Source organism: Arachis stenosperma, chromosome 1 (genome assembly GCF_014773155.1).
Source record: "Arachis stenosperma cultivar V10309 chromosome 1, arast.V10309.gnm1.PFL2, whole genome shotgun sequence".
Lineage (NCBI taxonomy): Eukaryota > Viridiplantae > Streptophyta > Magnoliopsida > Fabales > Fabaceae > Arachis > Arachis stenosperma.
Window position 1 is genome coordinate 109886463 of NC_080377.1, and position 26792 is coordinate 109913254.

Sequence of the window (26792 nt, forward strand, 5' to 3'; positions counted from 1 at the left end):
CCCCAGTTAGTGGTGTCCAGAGCTCTTAAGCACACTCTTTGTTTTGGATCACGACTTTAACCACTCGGTCTCAAGCTTTTCACTTGGACCTTCATGACACAAGCACATGGTTAGGGACAGCTTGATTTAGCCGCTTAGGCCTGGATTTAGTTTCCTTGGGCCCTCCTATCCATTGATGCTCAAAGCCTTGGATCCTTGCTACCCTTGCCTTTTGGTTTTAAGGGCTATTGGCTTTTTCTACTGCTCCTTCATTTTCTATATACTCTTTTTAGCTCCATTTTTTTTTTCGAATGCTTCTTCTTTTTCACTGCTTTTTCTTGCTTCAAGAATCAATTTCATGAATTTTTTTCAGATCATCAATAACATTTCTCTTTGTTCATCATTCTTTCAAGAGCCAACAATTTTTAACACTCATAAACAACAAGATCCAAAGACATATGCACTGTTCATTCATTCATTCAGAAAACAAAAAGCATTGTCACCACATCAATATAATTAAACTAAATTCAATAATAATTTCGAAAATTATGTACTTCTTGTTCTTTTGAATTAAAACATTTTTCTTTTAAGAGAGGTGAAGGACTAATGGATTTTATTTCATAGCTTTAAGGCATGGTTACACACTGATGATCATGAAAGAAAGACACAAAACATAGATAAACATAATACTTAAAAACCGAAAACAGAAAGAAATAAAGAACAAGGAATGAATTCACCTTTTAGTGGCGTCTTCTTCTTGAAGGACCAATGATGTTCTTCAACTCTTCTATGTCCCTTCCTTGCCTTTGTTGCTCCTCCCTCATTGCTCTTTGATCTTCTCTTATTTCTTGGAGAATGATGGAGTGCTCATGATGTTCCACCCTTAGTTGCTTCCAATATTTGTGTGGAGGATAACTTATCCCCTGAGGTATCTCAGGGATCTCTTGATTTGCAGCCACATGTTCTACTACTGAGCTATGACGGCTTATATTTTTAGTCTTTCCATCTCCCATAACTCAGAGGTGGAAGCTTTTGTCTTCCCTTTGAGGTTTCTCTGGCCTTAGGTGCCATTAATGGTAATGGAAAAGCAAAAAAGCTATGCTTTTACCACACCAAACTTAAAATATTGCTCGCCCTCGAGCAAGAGAAGAAGAAAGAAGAGAAGAAGAAGAAGAAGAAAAATGGAGGTGAGTGAGGGGAGAAGGATTCGGCTATATGGGTGGGGTTGGGTGGGAAAGAATTTTGAATTTTGAAGGTGAGTGGGGTTTATGGGAAAGGGTGAGTGGTGAATGAAAAACAAAAGGGATGTCCATGAATGGTGAATGGGGTAATTGGGAAGAGGAGTTGAGGTGAATGGTGAAGGTTTTTGGGAAGTGTGATATTGAGAATGAGATTTGGATTAAGAGAGTGTGATTAGGATTAAAAGGGAAGGTGGGAATATGGTAGGTAGGGATCCTGTGGGGTCCACAGGTCCTGAGGTGAAAAGAAATACCATTCCTTCACCATATAGGCATGTAACATGCCTTCATGCATCATTCTGGCGTTCAAACGCCCATTGGTGCATGTTCTGGGCGTTAAACGCCCATGTGATGCTTATTTCTGGCGTTGAACGCCAGTTTCAAGCTTGTTTCTGGCGTTCAGCGCCAGATTGTCCTCTGTGTGCGCATTCTGGCGTTAAACGCCAGGATGTAGCTTGTTCTGGGCGTTCAGCGCCAGAAAGATGCTCTGTTCTGGCGTTGAACGCCAGCCAGATGCATTTTCTGGGCGTTGAACGCCGGTCCGTGCGTCCTCCAGGGTGAAAAATTTTTTCTTCTGTTTTTGACTCTATTTTTAATTTTTTTGATTTTTTCGTGACTTCTCATGATCATGTACCTAATTAAACACAAAAATAACAAAGAAACAAAATAAAATAAAATTAGATAAAATTGGGTTGCCTCCCAACAAGCGCTTCTTTAATGTCAATAGCTTGACAGTGGCTCTCATGGAGCCGCAAGGTGATCAGGTCAACTTAATTGTGGTATTCCCAACACCAAACTTAGAGTTTGGATATGGGGTTTGGACACCAAACTTAGAGTTTGGTTGTGGCTTCACAACACCAAACTTAGAGTTTGACTGTGTGGGCTCTTCTTGACTCTGAATTGAGAGAAGCTCTTCATGCTTACTCTCTTTTGTCACAGAGGGATGGCCATGTGCCTGAAACACAAGGTAGTCCCCATTCAATTGAAGGACTAACTCACCTCTGTTGACATCTATCACAGCTCCTGATGTGGCTAGGAAAGGTCTTCCTAGGATGATGCATTCATTATCTTCCTTCCTAGTGTCTAGGATTATAAAATCAGTAGGGATGTAAAGGCCTTCAACCCTTATTAGCACGTCCTCTACTATTCCATAAGCTTGTCTTATGGACTTATCTGCCAATTGCAATGAGAACAAGGCAGGTTGTACCTCAATGATTCCCAGCTTCTCCATTACAGAGAGTGGCATAAGGTTTATCCCTGACCCAAGATCACATAGAGCTTTTTCAAAGCTCATGGTGCCAATGGTGCAAGGTATTAAGAACTTGCCAGGATCTTGTTTCTTTTGAGGTAGAGTTCTCTGAATCCAAGTATCTAGTTCACTAATGAGCAAGGGGGGTTCACTTTCCCAAGTCTCATTACCAAACAGCTTGGCATTCAGCTTCATGATAGCTCCTAAGTATTGAGCAACTTGCTCTCCAGTCACATCTTCATTCTCTTCAGAGGATGAATATTCTTCAGAGCTCATGAATAGCAGAAGGAGATTTAAAGGAATCTCTATGGTCTCTAGATGAGCCTCAGATTCCTCAGGATCCTTAATAGGAAACTCCTTCTTGATTGAGGAACGTCCCAGGAGGTCTTCCTCACTGGGATTTTCGTCCTCCTCCTCCTTGGTGCATTCGGCCACTTTGATTAAATCAATGGCCTTGCACTCTCCTTTTGGATTTTCTTCTGTATTACTTGGGAGAGTACTGGGAGGAGTGTCAATGACTTTCTTACTCAGCTGGCCCACTTGTGCCTCCAGATTTCTAATAGAGGATCTTGTTTCATTCATGAAACTAAAAGTGGCCTTTGACAGATCAGAGACTATATTTGCTAAATTAAAATTGTTTTGTTTAGAATTCTCTGTCTGTTGCTGAGAAGATGATGGATATGGCTTGCTATTGCCTAGCCTATTACGTCCACCATTGTTAAAACCTTGTTGAGGTTTTTGTTGATCCTTCCAGGAGAAATTAGGATGATTTCTCCATGATGAGTTATAGGTGTTTCCATAAGGTTCACCTAAGTAATTAACCTCTGCCATGGCAGGGTTCTCAGGATCATAAGCTTCTTCAGAAGCTGCCTCTCTAGTACTGTTGGATGCATGTTGCAATCCATTCAGATTTTGAGAGATCATGTTGACCTGTTGAGTCAACATTTTGTTCTGAGCCAATATGGCATTCAGAGCATCAATTTCAAGAACTCCTTTCTTCTGAGGTATGCCATTGTTGACCGAATTCCTCTTAGAAGTGTACATGAACTGGTTATTTGCAACCATGTCAATGAGTTCTTGAGCCTCTTCAGGCGTTTTCTTCAGGTGAATAGATCCACCTGCAGAATGATCCAATGACATTTTCGAAAATTCAGAGAGACCATAATAGAATATATCTAATATGGTCCATTCTGAAAACATGTCAGATGGACATCTTTTGGTCAGCTGCTTGTATCTTTCCCAAGCTTCATAGAGGGATTCACCATCTTTTTGTTTGAAGGTTTGAACATCCACTCTCAGCTTGCTCAGCTTTTGAGGAGGAAAGAACTTATCCAAGAAGGCAGTGACCAGCTTATCCCATGAGTCCAGGCTATCCTTGGGTTGTGAATCCAACCATACTCTAGCTCTGTCTCTTACAGCAAAAGGGAAAAGCAAGAGTCTGTAGACTTCAGGATTAACTCCATTTGTCTTTACAGTGTCACATATCTGCAAGAACTCAGTTAAAAACTGGTAAGGATCTTCAGATGGAAGTCCATAAAACTTGTAGTTTTGTTGCATTAAAGCAACTAGTTGAGGCTTAAGCTCAAAATCATTGGCTCCAATGGCAGGAATGGAGATGCTTCTTCCATCAAACTTGGACGTTGGCTTAGTGAAGTCACCAAGCATTCTCCTTGCATTATTATTATTATTTTCGGCCATCTCTTCCTCTTGTTCGAAATTTTCTAAAAGGTTGCTTCTGGATTGTTGTAATTTGGCTTCTCTTAATTTTCTCTTCAGAGTCCTTTCAGGTTCTGGATCAATTTCAACAAGAGTGCCTTTATCCCTGTTCCTGCTCATATGAAAGAGAAGAGAACAAGAAAAGAAAAAGGGATCCTCTATGTCACAGTATAGAGATTCCTTTATGTTAGTAGAAGAAGAAAGGGGTGGAAGAAGAGGAGGAGACAAAGAATGTAATGTAATGGAAGAAACACAACTGTGAGGATAGCAGAGATGTTAGGATATGAATGAAGAGAGGTGAAGAGAAGTGTTAGTAATTAAATAATTAAATAGAAGAAGAGAAGAGGGGAGAAATTCGAAATTAATTTTTGAAAAAGAGTTAGTGATTTTCGAAAATTAGAGATAACATAAGATTAAAATTAAAATTTAAAATAATTAATTAATTAAAAAGAATTTTTGAAAAAGGGAAGAGATATTTTCGAAAATAGAGGAGGGAAAAGTAGTTAGGTAGTTTTGAAAAAGATAAGAAACAAACAACAAGTTAGTTAGTTGATTGAAAAAGATTTGAAATCAAAATTGAAAAAGATAAGAAGATAGTAAGTTAGATAAGATATTTTAAAATCAAATTTTGAAAAATATAAAATTTTAAAAAGAATAAGATAAAGAGATAAGATAAAAGTTTTAAGATAAAGATATTTTGAAAAAGATTTAGTTTTTTAAAATAACTTAACTAACAAGAAACTACAAGATAAGATTCTAGAACTTAAAGATTGAACCTTTCTTAACAAGAAAGTAACAAACTTCAAATTTTTGAACCAATCACATTAATTGTTAGCTAATTTTCGAAAATTACATATAAAGATAAGAAAAAGATTTTGAAAATAATTTGAAAAATATTTTTTTTTTGAAATTTTCGAAAATAATAAAAAAAAATTGAAAAAGATATGATTTTGAAAAAGATTTTGAAAAGATAAGATTTCTAAAATTGAAATTTTGACTTGACTAGTAAGAAATAACTAATTTTGAAAATTTTTGACCAAGTCAACCCAAAATTTCGAAATTTTGGAGGGAAATAAGGAAAAGATATTTTTGATTTTTAAATTTTTAAAGAAAAACACAAAAATGACCCAAAACATGAAAATTTTGGATCAAGACACAAGATGCATGCAAGAATGCTATGAATGTCAAGATGAACACCAAGAACACTATGAAGATCATGATGAACATCAAGAACATAATTTTGAAAAATTTTTTTGATGCAAAGAAAACATGCAAGACACCAAACTTAGAAATCTTTAATGCATGGAAAATATGAATGCAAAAATGCACATGAAAAACAAGAAAAGACACAAAACAAGAAATCATCAAGATCAAACAAGAAGACTTATCAAGAACAACTTGAAGATCATGAAGAACACTATGAATGCATGGGATTTTCGAAAAAAATGCATGAAAAAATTTTAAAAGCATGCAACTGACACCAAACTTAAAAATTGACTCAAGATTCAAACAAGAAACACAAAATATTTTTGGTTTTTTTGATTTTCTAATTTTTTTGTATTTTTATTAATTATTTTCGAAAATTAAGTTTTGAAAAACTAAAAATAAAAAGAAAAATTTTGAAAAAGGATTTTTGAAAAGAAAATTACCTAATCTGAGCAACAAGATGAACCGTCAGTTGTCCATACTCGAACAATCCCCGGCAACGGCGCCAAAAACTTGGTGGACGAAATTGTGATTCAAATTCTTGTATCATTTGTGATCAATGTTCTAATTATGGCTCTGGTGGAATTCACAACTCCGTTCAACTAACCAGCAAGTGTACTGGGTCGTCCAAGTAATAACCTTACGTGAGTAAGGGTCGAATCCACAGAGATTGTTGGTATGAAGCAAGCTATGGTCACCTTGTAGATCTCAGTCAGGCGGATTTAAACATGATATTTAATTAGATTCCAATAAAATAGAAAATAAATAATAAAAAGGATAGAAATACTTATGCAGATTCATTGGTGGGAATTTCAGATAAGCGGAAGGAGATGCTGTAGAGCTCTCGGACGCCTGCTCTCCTACTCCTTCTACTCAATCCTTCTTACTCCTTTCCATGGCAAGCTTTGTATAGGGGTTCACCATCAGCTGTGACTACTTTCAATCCTCTCGGGGAAATATCCTATGCGGCTGTCACTCGCACAGCTAACCAGTCTGGAGGCATCACCCATGGCTGATGGCTACATCCCATCCTCGCAGTGAAAGCTAATGCTCACGCACTCTGTCACAGTACGGCCAATCACCGGTTGGTTCCCTCCCCTACTGGAATAGAATCCATTGATTCTTTTGCGTTGTCACTACGCCCAGCAGGTTACAGGTTTGAAGCACGTCACAGTCATTCATTACCGGAATCCTACTCGGACACCACAGACAAGGTAGACTTTCCGGATTCCCAGGATCCTACTCGGAACACCACAGACAAGGTTGGACTTTCCGGATCCTCATAAATGCCGCCATCCATCTAGCTTATACCACGAAGATTCTGTTGGGGAATCTAAGAGATACACATTCAAGCTTGTGTTGCATGTAGAACGTAAGTGGTTGTCAATCACGCGCGTTCATAAGTGAGAATAATAATGAGGGTTATCTAACTCATCACATTCATCATATTCTTGGGTACGAATGAATATCTTGGAATAAGAATAAGATAGAGACCGAATAAAAGAAGATAGAATTTCATTGATACTTGAGGTACAGCAGAGCTCCACACCCTTAATCTATGGTGTGCAGAAACTCCACCGTTGAAAATACATAAGCAAAGGGTTCAGGCATGGCCGAATGGCCAGCCCCCAAAACGTGATCAATGATCTCCTAAGATGAAGAATAAAACAAAACTGAGACCAAAGATGTCTAATACAATAGATAAATGTCCTATATATACTAGACTAGCTCCTAGGGTTTACATGAGTAAGTAATTGATGCATAAATCCACTTCCGGGGCCCACTTGGTGTGTGCTTGGGCTGAGCTTGATCAATCCACGAGCTGAGGCTTTTCTTGGCGTTGAACTTTGAGTTATGACGTGTTTTGGGCGTTCAACTCCGGATCATGACGTTTTTCTGGCGTTTAACTCCAGACAGCAGCATGAACTTGGCGTTTAACGCCAAGTTACGTCGTCATTATTCGAATAAAGTATGGACTATTATATATTTCTGGAAAGCCCTGGATGTCTACTTTCCAACGCCGTTGAGAGCGCGCCATTTGGAGTTCTGTAGCTCCAGAAAATCCATTTCGAGTGCAGGGAGGTCAGAATCCAACAGCATCAGCAGTCCTTGTGTCAGCCTTTTTCAGAGTTTTGCTCAAATCCCTCAATTTCAGTCAGAATTTACCTGAAATCACAGAAAAACACACAAACTCATAGTAAAGTCCAGAAATGTGAATTTAACATAAAAACTAAGGAAAACATCCCTAAAAGTAGCTTAAACTTACTGAAAACTACCTAAAAACAATGCCAAAAAGCGTATAAATTATCCGCTCATCAGATCTGCGGTAGCTGTGCCTAGTATTTTTCATCCGAGACGAGAAATCCGACAGTTGATTAGCTGTACAGAAATCGTAGCCGGACCATTTTCACTGAGAGGATTATACAGCTTGCCATGGAAGGGAGGACGCATGGTTGGATGAAGACAATAGGAAAGCAGATGTTCAGAAGCAACAAAGCATCTCCAAACGCTTATTTGAAATTCTCACCAATGAATTACATAAGTATCTCTATGTTATTTTCCGTTTTATTTATCTTTTAATTATCAAATCCTCATAACCATTTGAATCCGCCTGACTTAGATTTACAAGATGACCATAGCTTGCTTCAAGCCGTCAATCTCCGTGGGATCAACCCTTACTCACGTAAGATATTACTTGGACGACCCAGTGCACTTGCTGGTTAGTTGTGCGGAGTTGTGAAAAGTGTGATCACAACTTCGTGCACCAAGTTTTTGGCGCCGTTGCCGGGGATTGTTCGAGTTTGGACAACTGAAGGTTCTTCTTGTTGCTTAGATTGGGTAATTTTATTTTTATTTTCAAAAAATATAAAAAAATTTAATAAAATCATAAAAAATAAAAATATTTTGTGTTTCTTGTTTGAGTCTAGTGTCAAATCCTAAGTTTGGTGTGAATTACATGTTTTTAATTTTCTTAAAGTTTTCGAAAAAAAATATGCATTGTGTTCTTCTATGATCTTCAAGTTGTTCTTGATTATTTCCTTTGTTCAATCTCATGATTTTCTTGTTTTGTGTTTTATGTTGTTTTTCATATGCATTTTCGACTTCATAGTGTCTAAACATTCAAAATTTCTAAATTTGGTGTCTTGCATGTCTTTCTTTTCTCAAAAAATTTCAAAAATATGTTCTTGATGTTCATCATGATCTTCAAAGTGTTCTTTGTGTTCATCTTGACATTCAAAGTGTTCTTGCATGCATTATTAGTTTGATCTTAAATTCTTATGTTTTGAGTCATTTTGTGTTTTTCTCTCCTTATTAAAAATTCAAAAAAGTCAAAAATATATATTTTTCAAGTAAATAATACAGAGAAATGAAGATTCAGAACATAAAGCAGAAGCATCACAGAGAAAAAGAGCTTACTGGCAATAAAACGCCAGTAAAGAGGCAATTTGGGCGTTAAACGCTAGAATGGGCAGCGTTCTGGGCGTTTAACGCCAGAACTGGCAGCATTCTGGGCGTTTAGAAAAACACCCAGTAAAGAAGGATTTCTGGCGTTTAACGCCAGTCAGGGTATCTGGCTGGGCGTTAAACGCCAGAATGGATAGCATTCTGGGCATTTAACGCCAGGATGACACAAGGAAGGTAATTTCATTTCCAATTCAATTTTTTTCAAATTTACATGTTTTAATTCATACTTTTAAAATCTTATCTTTCAACATTTTCAAAAATCCTTGCTAACAATTAATGTTTTAATTAAAAAATTTCAAGTTTGTTACTTTCTTGTTAAGAAAGTATCAATCTTTAAATTCTAGAATCATATCTTTTAGTTTCTTGTTAGTCAAGTCATCAATTTTAAAAATCAATTCTTTTTAATTTCTTTTTCAATCATATCTTTTCAAATCATATCTTTTTCAATCATATCTTTTTAAATTTTAATTTCAAATCTTTTTCTAACTTCTTATCTTTTCAAAACTATTTCCAAATCTTTTTCAACTAATTACTATTTCTTATATTTTTCAAAACCACCTAACCACTTTTCCACTTCCAATTTTCGAAAATCGCTAACCACTTTTTCAAGTCTTTTTAATTAACTAATTGTTTTAGTTTTAATTTTTGAATACTCTCTCTCTCTCGTCTCTTTCTATTTATTTGCTAACACTTCTCTTATACTTATAATTTGAATCCTCTCTTTCCCTCTGTGTTCGAATTCTTCTTATTTTCTCTCTACCTCATTCTTCTATTCTTCTTTTCCTCTGACACCTCAAGGAATCTCTATATTGTGACATAGAGGATTCCACTACTCCCTTTGTTATCTTCTTTTTTATATAAGCAGAAATAAGGATAAAAAAATTCTTGTTGAAGCTGATCCTGAACCTGAAAGGACTCTGAAGAAGAAGCTAATAGAAGCTAAAGTACAACACTCTGGAGAGGACTTTACAGAGAATTTCGAAAAAGAAGCAGACATGGCAGCCGAACCCAACAACAATGCCAGAGATGCAAGGAAGATGCTTGGTGACTATACTGCACCAACTTCCAACTTCTATGGAAGAAGCATCTCAATTCCTCCCATTGGAGCAAACAACTTTGAGCTTAAGCTTCAATTAGTTTCTCTAATGCAGCAAAATTGCAAGTTTCATGGACTTCCATCGGAAGATCCTTATCAGTTCTTAGCTGAATTCTTGCAGATCTGTGATACTGTTAAGACCAATGGGGTTGATCCTGAGGTCTACAGACTTATGCTTTTTCCCTTTGCTGTAATTGACAGAGCTAGAACATGGTTGGACTCACAACCTAGAGAAAGCCTGAACTCTTGGGACAAGTTGGTCAACGCTTTCTTGACCAAATTCTTTCCACCTCAGAAGATGAGCAAGCTTAGAGTGGAAGTCCAAACCTTCAAACAGAAGGAAGGTGAATCCCTCTATGAAGCTTGGGAAAGATACAAGCAATTAACCAAAAGGTGTCCTTTTGACATGCTTCCAGAATGGAGCATCATATGTATATTCTATGATGGTCTGTATGAATTGTCCAAGATGTCATTGGACCATTCTGCTGGTGGATCTCTTCATCTGAAAATACCTGCAGAAGCCCAGGAACTCATTGAGATGGTTTCAAATAACCAGTTCATGTACACTTCTGAAAGAAATTTTGTGAATAATGGTATAACTCAGAAGAAAAGAGTTCTTGAGCTTGATACTCTGAATGCCATATTGGCTCAGAACAAAATATTGACTCAGCAAGTCAATATGATTTCTCAGAATCTGACTGGATTGTAAGCTGCATCCGACAGTGCTAAAGAAGCCTCCTCTGAAGGAGAAGCTTATGACCCTGAGAATCCTGCAATGGAAGAGGTGAATTACATGGGAGAATCCTATGAAACACCTATAATCCTTCATGGAGGAATCATCCAAATTTCTCATGGAAGGATCAACAGAAGCCTGAACAAGGCTTCAACAACAATAATGGTGGGAGAAATAAGTTTGGTAATAGCAAACCTTTTCCATCATCTTCTCCGCAATAGACAGAGAATTCTGAGCAGAGTCTCTATGGCTTAGCAAACATAGTCTCTGATCTATCTAAGACCACTCTCAATTTTATGAATGAAACAAGGTCCTCCATCAGAAATTTGGAGGCACAAGTGGGTCAGCTGAGTAAAAGAGTTACTGAAACTCCTCCTAGTACTCTCCCAAGCAATACAGAAAAGAATCCCAAAAGAGAGTGCAAGGCCATAACTAAAACCAAAATGGCCAAACCTGGAGAGAGTGAAAAGGCAGTGATTCCCAGTGAGGAGGACCTCAAGGGACATCCACTGACCAATAATAAGTTCCCTATTGAGGAATCAGAAGAATCTGAGGCTCATACAGAGACCATAGAGATTCCACTGAACTTACTATTGTCATTCATGAGCTCTGATGAATATTCTTTCTCTGAAGAGGACGAAGACACTGTTGAAGAGCAACTTACTCAGTATCTAGGAGCAATCATGAAGCTGAATGCCAAGTTATTTGGTAATGAGACTTGGGAGGATGAACCTCCATTGCTCATCAATGAACTGAATACATGGATTCAGCAGACATTGCCTCAAAAGAAACTGGATCCCGAAAAATTCTTAATACCTTGCACCATAGGCACCATGAACTTTGAAAAGGCTCTGTGTGACCTAGGGTCAGGTATCAACCTCATGCCACTCTCTGTAATGGAGAAACTAAAGATCTTTGAGGTACAAGCTGTAAGAATCTCACTAGAGATGGCAGACAAATCAATGAAACAGGCTTATGGACTTGTAGAGGATGTCTTAGTGAAGGTTGAAGGCCTTTATGTCCCTGCTGACTTCATAATCCTAGACACTAGGAAGGATGAGGACGAATTTATCGTCCTTGGAAGACCCTTCCTAGCCACAGCAAAGGCTGTGATTGATGTGGACAGAGGAGAGTTAGTCCTTCAATTGAATGAGGAATATCTTGTGTTTAAGACTCAAGGATCTTCTTCTGTAAACATGGAGAAGAAGCATGAAAAGCTTCTCTCAATACAGAGTCAGACAGAGCCCCCACACTCAACTTTTAAGTTCGGTGTTGGGAGGCCACAACCATGCTTTGAGCATTTGTGAAGCTCTGTAAGAGCTTCCTGTCAAGCTATTGACATTAAAGAATCGCTTATTGGGAGGCAACCCAATTTTATTTATCTATATTAATTACTTTTTCATTTTATTTTCCATTGTTATTATATGTCTTCTTTAGGTTGATGATCATGTAGAGTCACAAAAATAGCTGCAGCATTAAAGGAGGAATAAAAAGTAGCATAAAAAATTAGCACACCCTGGAGGACGAGCTTATTGGCGTTTAAACGCCAATAAGGATAGCAAAATGGGCATTTAACGCCCAGACTGTTAGTATTCTGGGCGTTAAATGCCAGAAATGGCAGCCAAACTGGCGTTTAATACCAGAAAAGGATGTCTGGTGTCTAGCTGGCATTAAATGCCAGTAAGGGTAGCAGAATGGGCGTTTAACGCCCAGTATGGCAGCATTCTTAGCGTTAAACGCCAGAACTGGCAGCCAGACTGGCGTTTAACGCCAGAAAGGGGCATCAGCCTGGCGTTTAACGCCAGAAATGCCACACAGAGGGCGTTTAAACACCAGAAAAGTGCAGGGATGAGAAATCCTTGACACCTCAGGATCTGTGGACCCCACAGGATCCCTACCTACCCTAACTCACTCTCATTCCTCTTCACACTTTTCTATAACACTCTTCTCCAAACACCATTCACCTATCAAATCCTACCCTCTTTCCCATAATCTCTTCACCACTCACATCCATACACTATTTCCTATCATACAACTTACCTACCCCCACCCACTCAAATTCAAACTATTTCCCTCCCAAACCCAACCCCTATCACATGGATTCCCTCTCCCCCTTACCTTATAAATACCCCTTCTTACTCCTTCATTTTCACACATCATAAACACTCCGACCCCCCTTGGCCGAACCACTCCTACACCTCCATCTCCTCCATTTCTTCTTCTTCTCCTCCTTTTTTTCTTCTTTTTCTTGAGGACGAGCAAACCTTTTAAGTTTGGTGTGAAAAAAAGCATTGCTTTTTGTTTTTCCATAACCATTAATGGCACCTAAGACTGGAGAATCCTCTAGAAAGAGGAAAGGGAAGGCATATGCTTTCACCTCCGAGTCATGGGAGATGGAGATATTCATCTCAAAGGTCTATCAAGACCACTTCTATGAAGTTGTGGCCAAGAAAAAGGTGATCCCCGAGGTCCCCTTCATGCTCAAAAAGAGCAAATATCCAGAGATTCGACAAGAGATTCGAGGAAGAGGTTGGGAAGCTCTCACCAACCCCATCCAACAAGTCAGAATCTTAATGGTTTAAGAGTTCTATGCTAACGTATGGATCACTAAGAACCATGATCAAAGTGTGAACCCGAACCCATAGAATTGGCTCACAGTGGTTCGGGGAAAATACTTGGATTTCAGTCCAGAAACCGTGAGGTTGGCATTCAACTTACCAATGATGCTAGGAGATCTTCATCCTTTCACAAAAAGGGTCAACTTTGATCAAAGGTTGGACCAAGTCCTCATGCACATCTGTGTTGAAGGAGCCCAATGGAATAGAGACTTCAAAGGCAAGCCGGTTCGACTGAGAAGGCTTGACCTCAAACCCATGGCTAGAGGATGGTTAGAGTTCATCCAACGCTCTATCATTCCCACTAGCAATCGGTCAAAAGTAACTGTGGATCGGGCTATCATGATCCATAGTATCATGATTGGACAGGAAGTGGAAGTTCATGAGATCATACCTCTAGAACTATATAAGGTGGCTGACAAACTTTTCACTTTGGCGAGGTTAGTCTTTCCTCATCTCATCTGTCACCTATGCAATTCAGCTGGAATTGTCATAGAGGAAGACATCCTCATTGAAGAGGACAAGCCCATCACTAAAAAGAGGATGGAGCAAACAAGAGAGCCGACTCATGGACCTCAACAAGAACATGAGGAAGTCCCTCATCAAGAAATCCCTGAGATGCCTCAAGGGATGCATTTTTCTCCACACAACTATTGGGAGCAACTTAACACCTCTTTAGGAGATTTGAGTTCCAATATGGAGCAACTAAGGATGGAGCCCCAAGAGCACTCCATTATCCTCCATGAAATTATAGAGGACCAAAGAGCCATGAGGGAGGAACAACAAAGGCAAGGAAGAGATATTGAGGAGCTTAAGCACTCCACAGGATCTTCAAGAGGAAGAACTAGCCGCTGTCACTAAGGTGAACCCGTTTTTTAATTTTCTTATTCTTATTTTTCTATTTTTCATTTTTTTATGCTTTATGAGTTGACTATGTTTGTGTCTTTATTACATAATCATTAGTGTCTAGTGTCTATGTCTTAAAGCTATGAGTGTTCCATGAATCCTTCACCTTTCTTAAAAGAAAAATGTTTCTATTTGCAAAAGAACAAGAAGTACATGAATTTCGAATTCCATCTTGAAATTAGTTTAATTATTTTGATGTGGTGGCAATACTTTTTGTTTTCTAAATGAATGCTTGAATAGTGCATGTTTTTTATAGTGAAGTTTATGAATGTTAAAATTGTTGGCTCTTGAAAGAATAATGAAAAAAGAGAAATGTTATTGATAATTTGAAAAATTATAAAATTGATTTTTGAAGCAAGAAAAAGTAGTGAAAAACACAAAGCTTGCGGACAAATCTTGCAAAAAAAGGGGCAAAAAATAAAGAAAGAAAAAGAAAAAGCAAGCAGAAAAAGCCATTAGCTCTTTAAACCAAAAGGCAAGAGCAAAAAGTCAGTAACCCATTAAACGAAAAGGCAAGGGTAAAGAGGATTCAAGGCTTTGAGCATCAGTGGATAAGAGGGCCCAAAGGAATAAAATTCTTGCCTAAGTGGCTAAATTAGGCTGTCCCTAACCATGTGCTTATGTCATGAAGGTCCAAGTGAAAAGTTTGAGACTGAGTGCTTAAAGTCGTGATCCAAAGCAAAAAGAGTGTGCTTAAGAACTCTGGGTACCTCTAACTGGGGACTCTAGCAAAGCTGAGTCACAATCTAAAAAGGTTCACCCAATTATGTGTCTGTGGCATTTATGTATCCGGTGGTAATACTGGAAAACAAGATGCTTAGGGTCACAGCCAAGACTCATAAGTAGCTGTGTTCAAGAATCAACATACTGAACTAGGAGAATCAATAACACTATCTGAATTCTAAGTTCCTATGGATGCCAATCATTTTGAACTTCAAAGGATAAAGTGAGATGCCAAAACTGTTCAGAAGCAAAAAGCTACTAGCCCCGCTCATCTAATTAGAAATAAGCTTCATTGATATTTTGAGATTTATTGTATATTCTCTTCTTTTTATCCTATTTTATTTTTAGTGGCTTGGGGACAAGCAACAATTTAAGTTTGGTGTTGTGATGAGCGGATAATTTATACGTTTTTTGGCATTTTTTAGGTAGTTTCTAGTATGTTTTAGTTACTTTTAGTATATATTTATTAGTTTTTATGCAAAAATCACATTTCTGGACTTTACTATGAGTTTGTGTATTTGTCTGTGATTTCAGGTATTTTCCGGCTGAAATTGAGGGACCTGAGCAAAAATCTGATTCAGAGGCTGAGAAAGGACTACAGATGCTGTTGGATTCTGACCTTCCTACACTCGAAGTGGATTTTCTGAAGCTACAGAAATCCAATTGGTGCACTCTAAATTTCGTTGGAAAGTAGACATCATGGGCTTTCCAGCAATGTATAATAGTTCATACTTTGCCCGAGATTTATTGGCCCAAACTGGCGTCCAAACCCCCACCAAAGACCCCTTTTTTGGTGTTAAACGCCGGAACTGGCACCAGAACTGGAGTTAAATGTCCAAACTAGCATCCAAGCTGGCATTTAACTCCAAGGATGGCCTATGCACATGAAAGCTTCAAAGCTCAGCCCAAACACACACAAGTGGGCCCCGAAAGTGGATTTTTGCACTATCTACTCATTTTCTGTAAACTATAAATAGCACTTTTGACTATTGTATTTTATCTTGGGATCTTTGGAATATCTTTTGATCTTTTTTATCACTCTTGGGAGGCTGGCCATTCGGCCATGCCTAGACCTTCTTCTCTTATGTATTTTCTACGGTGGAGTTTCTACACCTCATAGATTAAGGTGAGGAGCTCTGCTGTTCCTCATGAATTAATGCAAGTACTACTGTTTTTATTTCAATTCACGCCTACCTCTTCTCCAAGATATACTCTCGTACTTAATTCAGTTAAGTCAGAATGAAGGGGGTGACCTGTGACAATCACCCACTATCTTCGTTACTCGCTTAACCAAGATCCGCGTGCCTGACAACCACAAAGCGGTCTACATGATGTTCAACGTAGTCATTGGACGACAGCCGGAGTATATTCTCTTAGGTCTCTGATCCACGGATTCGCATTGTCTCTCCTAACAATAGAGCATCTGAATTCGTGATTAAAACCTTCGTGGTATAGGCTAGAACCAATAGACAGCATTCCTGAGATCCAGAAAGTCTAAACCTTGTATGTGGTATTCCGAGTAGGATCTGGAAAGGGATGACTATGACGAGCTTCAAACTCACGACTGTTGGGCGTAGTTACAGTGTGCAAAAGGATCAAGGGTTCCTATTCTGACACAAGTGAGAACCGACAGATGATTAGCCCTACGGTTGCTATGCTTGGTATTTTTCATCCGAGACGAGAAATCTGACAATTGATTAGCCGTACAAAAACCGTAGCCGGACCATTTTCACTGAGAGGATCATACAACTTGCCATGGAAGGGAGGACACATGGTTGGATGAAAATAATAGGAAAGTAGTGGGTCAGAAGCAACAAAGCATCTCCAAACGCTTATCTGAAATTCCCACCAATGAATTACATAAGTATCTCTATGTTATTTTCCATTTTATTTATCTTTTAATTATCAAATCCTCATAACCATTTGAATCTGCCTGACTGAGATTTACAAGATGACTATAGCTTGCTTCAAGCCATCAATCTCTATGGGATCGACCCTTACTCACATAAGGTATTACTTGGACGACCCAGTGCACTTGCTGGTTAGTTGTGCGGAGTTGTGAAAAGTGTGATCACAATTTCGTGCACCAACCATCAATTATATCTCATTCATCATTACCAATGCCTCAGTAACTCAACTATTCACTTCGCAAATCTCCCTTAATATCAATCTAACTCCCTCCATATATTCGCTCTTATTACAAAGCCTAAAACCTAGTTACCGAACCTTAAACAGGATTTACAGAGGTGAAAAAGTTGGCTGGATAGGTAAAAATAGTTAAAAATAGCATTTCTTATTCGTGCATACGCATGCCTCGTGTGTACGCATGGACCCCTTTTTGTGCGTATACGCGAAACGCACACAAAAAAATACATTTCTAAAATGAAAGTTGTGCGTACGCATGACTTTGCTTTTGTGCATACACATGGTATCCGCACAAGACTCGCATAAGGCTCTCCATCCCTTCTGTAACACGCATCATCAGTACGCATGGGTCATGCATACGCATGGGTCATGCATACGCATGGGTCATGCATACGCATGGGTCATGCATACGCATGACCTAAATTTTCTGCAACTTCTGCATAATTCAGCTTTTAACCTAAACTTCAAATGAGAATAAATTTTTTGTTAAAAATTATTTTTCGTCCATTCTTCAAACGTTATAAACTACTCAGACCCAAGTTCCATTTAAGACAAGTTTCACAAAATTTGAGGACAAGTTATAGATCTTTAAAGTTGGTTAAAATTCAGCTTTTACCCAATTACGCAAACTTTTTTTAACTAATTCAACAATTCAAATCAATCCAAACCGCTCCCTTACCTCTTTTAAGCCTTCCAAACATTCAATCATCAATTTCTAACTATTATAAGCCTAATCAAACCAATTTTGTTTCATTTATCACATTCATTATCAAGCAAACCATGACCAAAACCATACTCCAATTCAATCCTCATCAATATTCAATATCAATAATCCCCCACTAACTCAATTCCATAATTTTACCACTAATTAGATCATTCATACATATAGATATATTCATTCACTAACCACATCAATCAACCAATTCAAACCATTCAAACCTATCTTAAGGGAAACTAGCTTAAGATTCACATAACATTACATATTATCTGCAAGAAACCGAAATCACACCTTGACCGATTTTTTCCATGCTCAAAACACCACAATTAAAGCTTCCAAGATTCTCAATCAAATCCAATGAGTTTCAACTACCAAAGCTTTATTCCAAGTATTCCAATTCATCAATCTAACTCTAATCAACAAGAAATTTAATCTAATTCATAAAATTAACCACAAATCAATACTAGGGTTCATTAATTCAAGAATTCACAAGGTTTTAGTGGTTCCTTACCTTACTCACTGATGACTGGGGTGAAACCCAATAAATACCCAATGCTAGATTGCACTTAAACAACCAAACATACAAAATTCCTCAATATCCACAACAAAAAATGTGAATTGATTGAAAGGGAGAATTGGACAGGAAATTCAGAAATCCTTAATGCTTTGTTCAGATAGAATTGAAGAGCTTGGCAAGATGATAGCGTGGCCATAAACGGTGTGGTGATTGGAGCTCCAGAATGAAAGATATGGGCAAATAAAATTCGGAGTGATTTGGGGTTAGGTTTTGATTCTTCCCTTCCTCTCCTCAGTGTGTTTCACTATGAAGGAAGGGGAGAGTGGTTGATGGAGGCTTATATGGGTTGGACCTTGGGCCCAATATGGGTCTGGTTCAATCAATTTAGCCCGTTGGCCCAATTTCAAGCCAAAATATTTAAAATTAGTGGTTTAATTTGTATTCCAAATATTTTTACTTCTTCAAATTATAAAATTTAATTTTCTAATTTTATTGGCTTGTAACGATCTAACTTTTAGTACGTCATGATCGTACCAAAAGTAAGGCGTTACTAACCTGCTTTCCTTATTTACTATTTAATATTGAGCCTTTAGTTTGATATCGCGTTTCAATTTTTAAGAAAATACCAAAAAAATTTGTTTCTATTAATTAAAATCATATATCAAAGAATACCAGTAATAATAATCACATAATTATTGTTAATAATAAATATTATACAAAAGAATTCAAATGAAACTCAGATACAATTGCTATCCCTCTGTATAAAATAAAAACTTAAACAACAAAGCGAGGGAATTCTATGAAAGCAACTCAACTCATAAACTTAACTTATAAATAAGTCTAATAATTGCCCGCAGCTTCAAACTGAGTCTTTGAACCTGTGTCGCTAAAAGGGTGGAAGATTTTGGGGTGAGAACAAACCACACGTTCTTAGTAGGGAATAGGAATGCTGTAAAAATAATGAAATAAAATGCAAATAATTAGCTTTGCTCAATAAAACTATTTTTATTAAATCCCTGAAAATACTTTTAGTTTTACTTTAGATAACTAATTACTTTTCTTTAAATTTCTAAGCTCAAAACAGATTTTAATTGCAAAATTAGTCACATTAACCATCTCTCAGCCATATAATCAATTCTCAATCAGTACGTCAACTCTTAATCACCTTAATACATTCACAAACTAATGGTACAAGAAAGAGATTCAGTTCAACATACAAGCAAGTCGCAATAAGACAAACAGCATAATCACTAAGAAGTAATACAAGCAAAGACAACTAAATGCATATGCACAAACATTATGATGCATGTTTGTCCTAAGCAGGCCATGAGCTTATGTGTCGGTTGCCTACCTGCTCCCGACATTACCCAGGCACCAGTCCCAGATATAGCTTTCCAGATGCATACAGTGTGCTTATAAGTCTTACGGCTAGGCCGCATATAGTGTGACTTTCAAATCAATGTGCTTACATCTGGAAAATAGTTCTCAGTATGTGGGCGTCCTCACTATACATTTGGCACTAAGGTCCAAACAAAGTCGCATCTGCTCTCCTGTGACAGACAATCTCCTAAAGCTTTTTCTTTATCCTTGCCCTCTGCTTTCCTGTGGCAGAGACCTTTTTAGTTAATATATTCTTTTGATCTTTGTTCTCTGCTCTCCTGTGGCAAAGATTCATTTAATTATCCCTCTTTCCTTTATTTTCTTTCTTCTTCTTTTCTTTCTTATCAAATCGAACTCAAATCATAACTTAAAACCAAAATTCCTTCTCAACAGATTGAATTTAAAACATTATAATTTTCTTAATAAATCAAATTGAAAACAAGACTTTTTTTGTAATAAATCGAAATCAAATATTATTCTTAAATCAGATTTTCTTTTAAATAATGCTTTAAATAAAATCTTAGAGTTTTATAAAAATTTGGCAGCATTTCCTCTAAAATTTGGATTATGCCACCCTTTCAGGGTCCCAACCAAACAATCTCTCAACCATTTCAAATATCAAATCCTTTTCAATAATCAAACAATTTTCAAATATCAAATAATTCTCAATAATCAAATCGTTTCCTTTGAAACCAAGCTACGTTCTATTTCAATAAAATTCAACATCCTTCAAATCCTTTGGTCTTGAATCAAACCAATATTTTTCCAAACTCTTTCCAATAGTTTCAAACCCAAGTCACTCCATAGTATAACTTAGACTTTGAATACAAAATCCCTTCCTCAATATGAGTAAATATGCAACCAGATTTTTTTCAACATAGAATCCTTTTCTTAAAATAGGCTTATAAATCGGATTTTCAATAAAAGATCATTTAAAAACAAAATCACTTTTTCGTTTTTTTTTTTTACAAAAATACGGGTGGAACACGTCCTCAAAACTCGACTTCACCACCCTTACGGGCTCCCTCACTTTCATAACTTCTCGACAGTTTATCAGCCTTCCATTAGCACTTTTCAAACACAAGGTTCTCAATAATCGACATATGATTCCAATCCTAGTAAAATCATTTATATAGTAACACTAAAATCAATTACCATTCACTTTCTCAACCAAAAACTCAATCACAATCACAGCCAACCATCCATAGCAAAGAAATCCAAACTCAATGACATTATAATGACTAACATATTTGCAATTATTTACTATACTTTTGGGCATTCTTAAACTGAAAACGGTTAATTTTAAAATAAAACTCCCTACCTTCGTACGGAACCAAAACAACGGAAGCTCTAGAGAAACTTTCTGACCAAGCTGCTGAAGAAGAAAATGTCAAAAATCGTTAGTGTCTCCTAGAACTTCAATTGGCCGAACTCAAGGGAAAAAAGAACTACGGCACCGTCTGCTTCTACTGAAAAAAATAACGCCAACGTGTAGAGGAGGAGGATACAAATACTTTTACTTGATTAGATTTTTTATTGAAATTATGGATCACAAGAAATCAAAAATTGAAGATCACAGTTCCATAGAGACATTTCTTTTCTCTCTCACGGGATTTCTCTCTATTTTGCTTATGGTTTCGGTGGTTCATAAGGGAAGATAAGATGTTGATAATGATGATTAATATAGGAACTACTTCCTTAATGGCCTTCGTCCACTGGAAGAAGAAGAAGAAGAAGAAGAAGAAGAAGAAGAAGAAGAAGAAGAAGAAGAAGAAGAAGAAGAAGAAGAAGAAGAGTAGTAGTAGTAGTAATAATAATAATAATAACAATAATAATAATAACAATAATAATAATAATAATAATAAGAATAATAATAACAATAATAATAATAACAATAAGAATAATAATAATAATAATAATAATAATAATAATAATAATAATAATAATAATAATAATAATAATAATAATAATAATAATAATAATAATCAATACACATGGATCTCATTAACGCTCAGCCCAAATACTCACCAAGTGGGCCCCAGAAGTAGATTTTAGTACTAAATAGACTATTTTATCCTTACTAGTTATCTGTTTAGTATTTAAGGGCTTATGTTTAGGTAATTCAGGGACTCTCCAATTCAGGAGAGAAGTCTTAGACCTTTTTTATCATCTTCTTCAGAACTCTCACTGAGGGAGGTCTGCCATTGTTTTCATCTTCCATTGTTTTTATTTCAGTATGAGTTTCTAAACCTCCTAGGTTAAGGGGAGGAGCCCTGCTGAATCCTATGAATTAATAAAAGTACTATTTCTTCTTCTTCGATGCGTGTTTGATCTATCTCTAAGATGTATATCCCGACCTTCATCGTGATGAACAGGATGATCTGACAAATTGGCTCTGTTTATCACATTAAGACGAACGTGCCTGACAAACACCCGCGTCTACTTAGGTTCGTGTGAGTACCTGGAAGAAAAGCAAAAGCCAACAGCTATAGATTACATCTCTCAGATGGTTAATCCATGATTTCGTTGGGGACTTCTCGAGACACCAGTTTAGCCGATCTCTAGAGAGATTAAGGTCTCCATGGTATAGGCTAGATTCCAAAGAAGCAGCATTCTCTGATTCGAAAGATTCGACCTTGTTTGTGGCGTTTTGAGTAGGATCGCCAAGAGAATAGCCTGCTAGAGCTTCACCCTCCATTGGAATGAATGACAAGGGCCCTGGCGTTCATTCTATAGCAGGGGAGATGAAGGACCATTGGCATGGATTTGATAACTTACAGCCTACTGATGGATGGAAATTAGATTTCCACACAAACTCGCCAGCAAGTGTACCGGGTCGCATCAAGTAGTAATTACTCACATCAAGTAGCATCTCTTTGGATTACTAAATGCTTTGTAACAAGGTTGCTCTTGATAGTGGAATTTCAGTTGGCAATCCCAGATTAGTTAATCCAAGTGGCCAAGTTTCAAACTACTCCTCAGAACCTATTTGTCCAAGCATATCCTAGTACGAAAACACCACAGGCATATGTCCTAGGGTCCAAGCTATTGGTGTCTAGCCTTATTGTTTGTTTCTTTGCCCATTCTCGGCTTTTCTTTTTCTTTTTCTTTCTTATTTGGCTTTATTCTCATAGGATATTCATTGATAACAGACTTTATAGCAGCAAACTAATTCACACTTCAAAGAACATGTTATTATACAGCTTTTGTTATTTGAGCTAACTATTAAATCAAATAAATACCACCACTGAATTTCATTCTAACTTCTACAACATTGAACATTCACTTTTTATTTCAAACATTTTTATTTTATTCATGCAGCAAGGAACAAAACAAAATTCAAGCTAATGAGTTATGACAAGCACAATGCAGGCTAGCATTTTTGGCAAACATCTCCACTCACACCTAATTTGAACACTTCAGCAAGTCATAAAGGAATCCCCAAGTGAAAATACTTCATAGCAACAAGGATTAAGTGTCAATACAACCTGTTGGGAATGTTTCTCAGTTTTTCCTTCTGTCATCATTATTTCTCTCTATTGTTCCTCCTTTGGATGATGATGCAGATCCCTTTCACAGATTGAATGTTATCCTACATAATCCTTAGAAGTTGCTTGTTTCTCAAGCCCTTAGGCAACTGGTTAGTATGCAAGATTTGCTTGTAGGCTTTTGAACTTATTTTTGGTGTGTGAACACTAAACTTAGTTCCTTGCCACTATTTCTTATGCAACCAGTCAACCACACACACACACACACACACAGAGATATATATATATATATGAAACCTTTTGCCTTTGCTGAAGGTCATTGACGTGGCGAAAATTGGCAGATTAAGAAATTAATGTAAGAGATACGTTGCAAGTACAGTTCTTAACCAACAAAAATCCGCTCATCAATTTAGAAGGGTTGTCACAAAATTAGAATAAGCATACTGGGAGCATGAATCCTAGGTCGTCTCCCACGAGTTGCAGGAAAGAATGTAGCTTATTGGTCAGAGGTTTTCAGGAAATTTTTGAGTTTGAGAAACAGAAAAATAAATGAGAGAATTTATATAATTCAAATAAATATCTTGACCGGGAGTAGATTAATTGGAAGTTCTATCCTTGTTAGGTTTCTCTCAAGATCAATTGATAATTGAAGGTTGTTTCTACTTAGTTATCCTTTAATGAGTAAAGAAAAGTCAAGTAAGTTGGAAGTCTACTTCTATTCACAAGTTCTGATCCTCTCCCTTGGGAAGGATTAGCGTTAGTGACTAGAGAGCCAGCTAACAATAAACCCAATTACAATTTAGCTCTTGAGTATTCCAACTTAAGGTTCTCCTTTTAATCAACTCCCAATCAAGTTAGCGAACTACTCCATTATCATGAATGTAAACTTCACAAAATTAAAAAGGAAAATAAAGAGACACATGATAAACAATAATAAAAAAGATTAATTAAAATTAAAAATGGTTCTTGTATTAATAAATTATAAAAATAATCCAATTATAACTCTGGACAAATTAAGGATATGAAAGAGTAAGTGAAAAGTAAGAAAACAAACTAGAATGTGAAGTCTTGGTGGAGGTAATAACTCTTCTCAATATACCAATCCAAAAAGCAATAAAACAAAATTCTAAGAACTATGAATGTGTAGAGAAAAAACCTAGAGGAGGAGTAAAATCAGATCTAAAAACTAAAAACTGTCGTAAGATGTGTAATCCCCCTGAGTCTCTGCATGTTCCCTGGCTCTAGTCTGTGTTTCTAGGCCGAAAACTGGGTCAAAACACGGCCCAAAATTGCCCCCAGCAAATTCTGTTAATTCTGCAGATCGCGCATGTCAGGCGTACACGTCATCCACGCGTGCGTGTCATTCAGCATTTTTCTTTGCTACGCGTACGCGCCGACCACGCGTTCGTGTTACTCGTGCAGCTTCCAATCCATGTGTTCGCGTCAGGCACGCGAGCGCATCACTGCGATTTTCTCTATTTCGCGCGGTCGCGTGAGCCATGCGTCTGCGTCACTTCTCGCTGGTTATCTCCTTTATTTCTTGTGTTCCTTCCATTTTTGCAAGCTTTTTCTCTATTCTTTAAGCCATTTCTGCCCTATGAAGCCTGAAATACTTAACACACGGATCACGGCATCGAATGATATAGAGGAGAATTAAAATACATAATTAAAAGATCTCTAGGAAGCAAGTTTTCAACCATAGAACAAATATAAATCATAAAATAATGGTTTATCAACCTCCCCACACTTAAACATTAGCATGTCCTCATGCTTAGTTGAAGGAGATAAAGTAAATGAGTAGGGACATGTAAAACTCATGCTATGCAATGCAATGCAACCTATGAATGCAACTATATGATTCTTGTCCAGTTGGTTAAAAGTAAGTAAGCTCTTCAAGACAATCATAAATCAAATTCCACTAATTCAATTTATACAGTAAGAACATATAAAAATGCAAGAAGATAGCTCATGAAAGCAGGGAACATAGAATTTAAGCATTGAACCCTCACTGATGATGTATGTGCACTCTAGTCTCTCAAGTGTATAGGGTAATCACTCTACTCTTCTTTAATCATGCTTTCTAAATTTTGTTCTACACCTAACCAATCAACAATATTTAATGTACCAATGCAAACATCATGAGGTCTTTTCTAGGTTGTAATGGGGCTAAGGTAAGGGTAAGGGTATATATGGCCAAGTGAGCTTATAAATTGAATCTTTAATTAACCTAAGCTTTCACCTATAATATCTATATTCTATATAACTTCAAATTTCATACCTAGCTACCCAAAATTTCACTTTCACATTCCATACTCATGTATTAACTTTTATTTTAATTTTATCACATATGCATTGATCTTTGAACTTTAACTTAGCATTGGGGTAATTTTGTCCCCTTATTTATTCATTGAATTTTTTGGATTTTTTTTAACATGAAAATAAACATAGCTTATCAATGCACATAGATTTTTAAATTTTTTTAATAGTTTCACATGAGTAGGTACCCAAATTCCCATTATTTTATCATGACACATTCTCTTATTAACCTTTGTTCCCACAATCTTCCCATACTCAATTAACACACAATTCTATCTTAAGCTAACCAAAGATTCAATCGGGATATTTAATTATTTTTCCACTTAAGGCTAGTAATGTGGAAAAATATAGAACAAATAGGACTTAAAGGCTCAAAGTGGCTAACAAAGGTAATTTAAAGGGTAGGCTTATTTGGGATAAGTGAGCTAAACAAATAATGGCCTCAATCATATGCAAGCATATAAATATATTAAATATTGGACATATAGAATGAAACAAAATATAGATTACAATCATAGAGAAGTAAACACACAAGAATAAAACAATTATGGTTAAATAATGTAACCATGTACTTAGGCTTAAAATCTCACGGGTTGTGTGATCTTGGCTTTTTAAACTATGTTCCAAATACAACTTCAAGCAAATTTAACATAAAACTTTTAATTTAAATTAGTAAAATTTTTCAAAAAAAATAGGGTCTTAGAAGAAACTTATTATCTTTTCAATCAAGTAGAACATGCATGCAATTAACCTATTACTATGTAATCTATCCTATTCTATAAAAGAAAAACTAACTAAATATCCTATTTTATTGGTGTTAAGGAAGAGAAATTACCTCTGAAAGTCAAGTACTGACCGATCTCCCAACACTTAAAGCTTTGCACCGTCCTCGGTGCCATCTGTCAGGAACAAGGGAGGGCTGGTAGCAGTATCTCCACCATCGGGACCGTGATGACTCCCTGTGCTGGTGAAGGAGGTGGAGTCTAGAATGTCTGGATCTTTGTCAGGTCTGTGGTTTCATGTGAGTAGCTCCTTAAGGTATTTGAAACGGCGCTGGTTGCGGCGCTCTCGTAGCTTCGCTTTCTATTCTTGTCGGTTCAACCTCTCCAGTATCTGATGGAGCAGTTGACTTGTTGAAGTTGCTTGTGGTGTAGAAAGAGGAATGTCTGCAGCTGGCTCTGCAGGCTGGCTGGTAGTGGCTGTTGGCGGCCTGAGATATTTCCCGTTAGGGACGTACTGATCATCCCGTGGAAGCATGGCTTTGGTGTCCCCAGCTCTGTAGGAAACTCCGGCTGCTGAGAC

The 26792-nt window shown here is 37.1% G+C and overlaps 1 non-coding gene across 1 annotated transcript; it reads right to left on the bottom strand.

Moving 5' to 3' along the window:
• Positions 1-10253: 10253 nt before the first annotated feature.
• On the bottom strand, positions 10254-10361 carry LOC130952698 (small nucleolar RNA R71). Its single transcript, XR_009074880.1, has one exon. It is a non-coding gene; the product is annotated as a small nucleolar RNA R71 (small nucleolar RNA).
• Positions 10362-26792: the final 16431 nt, after the last annotated feature.